The following is a 5,000-nucleotide window of genomic DNA, read 5'->3' as shown; positions in this document are numbered from 1 at the left end:
CTGACTACAGACTGTGTACTTCTGGTATTCAAGTTCACACAGATGGAGTTACATGCTCTCTCTCTCTCTCTCTCTCTCTCTCTCTCTCTCTCTCTCTCTGAGAATAGGTTACTAACATTTCAATTCTTGTAACATCTTAAATATAGTGTAAATTAACTCTCTCTCTCTCTCTCTCTCTCTCTCTCTCTCTCTCTCAAAAGGCTACTAACACATTTCAATTCTTGTAACATCTTAAATATAGTGTAAATTAATCTCTCTCTCTCTCTCTCTCTCTCTCTCTCTCTCTCTCTCAAAAGGCTACTAACACATTTCAATTCTTGTAACATCTTGAATATAGTGTAAATTAAATCTATCTCTCTCTCTCTCTCTCTCTCTCTCTCTCTCTGAAAAGGTTACTAAGAAATTTCATTTCTTGTAACATGTAAAATATAGTATAAAATAACTCCTCTCTCTCTCTCTCTCTCTCTCTCTCTCTCTCTCTCTCTGAAAAGGTTACTAAGAAATTTCATTTCTTGTAACATGTAAAATATAGTATAAAATAACTCCTCTCTCTCTCTCTCTCTCTCTCTCTCTCTCTCTCTCTCTCTCTGAAAAGGTTACTAACACATTTCAATTCTTGTAACATCTGAAATATACTGTAAAGTAACTCTCTCTCTCTCTCTCTCTCTCTCTCTCTCTCTCTCTCTCTCTCTCTTGCATGGACACGCACACAAACCTTACCGTCAATAGCCTTTGTTGCAAAGCGTATTGTTCCGAAGCACATGAAAGCGATCAAGTTTATTTTTGAAGGTAGAATTTCCGGGTACTTTACACGGCTTTTTCCTCCCTTTGCTGGATTTTCAATCTCGCTTTTTATTGCTTCTACGTGGGTCTGTGTTTCAGTATATTTAAAAATTGTCTTTTTTAAATGAAATAATAAATGTTTTGACTTATGTTGAATATGTGATCAATAGAATTTTGATAATTTTTTCTTCACTAGATTTAACAATAAATGTTTCAACTTTTGTTGAATATGTGATCTGTAGCTAATTTTCTTTTATTCACTATATTTAACAACTTATGTTTAAATTGAAACTTAATTTTGCACTTTCTGTTTAAGAAAAGTGGTAATTAGTAAGTGCTCGAAAAATAAGTGCCTCTAAAATTTTATTTTTTGGCTCATTTTTTTTTCTTCCACATTTAACAACTTGAATAAGTTTTAATTAAAATCTGCCATTTCTGTTATTATTATTATTATTATTATTATTATTATTATTATTATTATTATTATTATTATTATTAAATGTTAATCTACAACCCTAGTTGGAAAAGCAGGATGCTATAAGCCCAGGGGCCCCAACAGGGAAAACAGCTCTGTGAGGAAAGAACAGAGACAACATTAAAATAAATATTTCCTATATATATAAACTATAAAAACTTTAACAAAAAAGAGGAAGAGAAATTAGATAGAATAATGTGCTTGAGTTTACCCTCAAGGAAGAAAAATCTAACCCAAGACAGTGGAAGACCATGGTACAGAGGCTATGGCACTACCCAAGACTAGAAAACAATGGTTTGATTTTTGAGTGCTAGAGGGTAGGGGCGCCGTGAAAAGTTGGATAGATGGGGTCAAAGATGTATAAAAAAAAGGTAGGAACCAAAAGTGTGTGCGCAAGATAGGGGTGAATGCACTGCTAATGGGCTAAGATGGTGGGCAGTTTTCCAGCATAGTATTTCAGCAAGTGAAAATAAATTTAGTTGTTATTGTTTTGTTGATGTTTATTTATTTATTCATTTGTTTATTTATTTTGCACTATATGTCGGGGGAAAATGGCATACTGTTGAATATATTATATAATGTGTGTTTATATATATATGTATATATATATATATATATATATATTTATATTTATATGTGTGTGTATTATATATATATATATATATACACACATATATATATATATATATATATGTGTGTGTGTGTGTGTGTGAGTTTGTGTGTGATTTGCGATTATTTTTATGACCCTCTGTCTGTAATTATGTGGCTCTAATCATATATTAATATTGATATAGTATTTAAATTAGATTTTATAATAATGAAATAGGTTTTTGTTTTATTGTATATGATATATGATAAATTAAAACCTTTCACTTTTGTGATGTAGTGGTCGTGTCATCCAAATGAAGGGATATACTATGAAAGTAGTCACGCTTGTCATAAGAAATAAATGGTAAAAATATGGGTCCTTTGGCTTCAAATATAGTATAAACAATGGTTTTTTTTATATATTCATTAATGCAAGTGGTCTGTTCTTCGGTGGTTACTCATTGGATTCTTTTGAATTCTTCTTCTTCTTCTTCTTCTTCTTCTTCTTCTTCTTCTTCTTCTTCTTCTTCTTCTTCTTCTTCTTTTTCCGTAGAAGTCGTAAACTAAATTTATGAAGTAAAGTCTTCAATTTGATTTCATCTGAGATGTTTTAATATTGTAGCAGATATGCGAAGAAAACTAACAAATATTTTTTTTTTCTTAGTTTTAAATGATAGTTCATATTAAATTGGGCTTTGTTGACAGTTATATGAGAGGAAAGCATTATAAGTAAATTATAAAATCACGTGTACTTTGGTGATGAAACCTTGCAAACTATCATGACATGACGCTGTATTTAGCATTGGAAAAATAATGTTACAAGTTTCCGACGAGTATTAAATAGAAAAAAAAAGGAGAATGACAAGACATATGAATAATTCCAATAAACCTATTAAATAGAAAAAAAGGAGAATGAAAAGACATACGAATAATTCCAATAAACCTATTAAATAGAAAAAAAAAGGAGGATGAAAAGACCTATGAATAATTCCAATAAACCTATTGAATAGAAAAAAAGGAGAATGAAAAGACATACGAATAATTCCAATAAACCTATTAAATAGAAAAAAAAGGAGGATGAAAAGACCTATGAATAATTCCAATAAACCTATTGAATAGAAAAAAAGGAGAATGAAAAGACATACGAATAATCCCAATAAACCTATTAAATAGAAAAAAAAGGAGAATGAAAAGACATATGAATAATGAAAAGACATACGAATAATTCCAATAAACCTATTAAATAGAAAAAAAAAGGAGAATGAAAAGACCTATGAATAATACCAATAAACCAATACGTCCTCCTTCTGCGTATCAAGAAAGACATTTCCAAGATAATAACCAATAGTTGAGTTTCGGAGTCTGGAAAAAAAGAGCCTGTCAACCTGTCAACTGGGAAGTCATACAAGACGAATTAATAAAAATGACAGAGGAGCTGAACGCTGCAGCAATAGCAACAGCACCGCCTGCAGCAGCAGGAGGAGGCAGTAAAAGCCATAAAAATGAATTGCTACACAGCAGAAACCATTGCAGATAAAGACCGATATAAATCAGTGGAGATCTTTTGACTTTCGGGGAACGACTGACTAACCTGACGGTTCCGATCGAACAAAGACACTAAAACGGATATAAAAATGATCATGCGATGTCTTGCTTTGGTAGTTATATATATATATTTTTTTTATTGGGGTGATTTGAAATGGCCTGATGCAGTGGGTATGCGTATATGTAAGTTTATATTGATGTATGCATATATATGTAAATTTATGTATACAGTATGCATATCTGTATATGTATACATATATAGTATGCATATTTATATATACTGTATATATATATATATATATATATATATATATATATATTTTGTATATACGTACATGTGCCTATATGAATTAAATATATGCTTATATATGTGTGTACAGTATATATGTAGATATATCCATATATATGTATATATGAAGACAAATACATATATGTTGTACACTACACATATAATATGTAAAAATAAAATTGTGCCATATATATATAGTACACTTGTTTCCACATTAAGAAATAAAAGTAATGTATTCGACGAAGCCATATATGTATATTTTTTTTTATTCCCCCCCCCCCCTCTCAACAAAGAAAGATGGACTTTGGTATGTAAATTTCGTTGTCAGGTAAGAGAAAGACATCGCTGTATTTCTCTTATATGTAAATGAGATGTAAACTTTTAGACATATTTTCCTTCGCGTCTTGTATAGCTCGCCGGAGGATTAATTATGGCCATTCCTTTCGCTCTCACTGCTCTTTATTGTGTGAATTGAGTTATTTTTGTGAAATGTTAGATTAATTTTAGTACGGGCATGATAGTTATTTAAGGAGAATTGTTTATATGTATGGTTATTAGATAGGAAATTTCAAGGTGAACTTATAAAGGTACTTAAAGGTTACATATACTTACAAACATATATATAGTGTACATATGTATATATAATTTATGTGCTTATAATTTATATGTACCCTTTATATAGCATGCATATGTTTTTTATGCTTGTATGTATGTAAGTTTATATATTCATATATATATATATATATATATATATGTGTGTGTGTGTGTGTGTGTGTGTGTATGTATGAATGTATATCAAAATCAACTTTGAGTGATAGTACATTCAATTTTCCACACACGTCATTTACCTCCAATAGAAATTTCACTCACTCGAAATTGAAATAATACACTCTCTCTCTCTCTCTCTCCTCTCTCTCTCTCTCTCTCTCTCTCTCTCTCTCTCTCTCTCTCTCTCTCTCTCTCTCTCTCGAAGTTGCTTACAAAGGAATACATAATTTGTGAATGTAAAAGAATACTCGAATAAAATTGGTTGTCGATTTTTAGCTCCTTCGGCTTTATGTAATACGTATTGATATATCGGGTTTCTCAGAGTTATATTTTCAACATTTTCTAATTTTCTACTTAAAAATGTCTTGAAAAACTTCGGAATCATCTCTCCTTTCACAGTATTGATAGCTTCACGGATTTTAATACATTGTAGAATAAATGGAAAAATATCTCTCTCTCTCTCTCTCTCTCTCTCTCTCTCTCTCTCTCTCTCTCTCTCTCTCTCTCTCTCTCGTTGGGTTCGTTCCCAGAAATTGAAAATGCCTCTGTTCA

Source organism: Palaemon carinicauda, chromosome 20 (assembly GCF_036898095.1).
Source record: "Palaemon carinicauda isolate YSFRI2023 chromosome 20, ASM3689809v2, whole genome shotgun sequence".
NCBI lineage: Eukaryota > Metazoa > Arthropoda > Malacostraca > Decapoda > Palaemonidae > Palaemon > Palaemon carinicauda.
The sequence above is the reverse complement of the archived record's forward strand: the minus strand, read 5'-3'. Positions refer to the sequence as shown.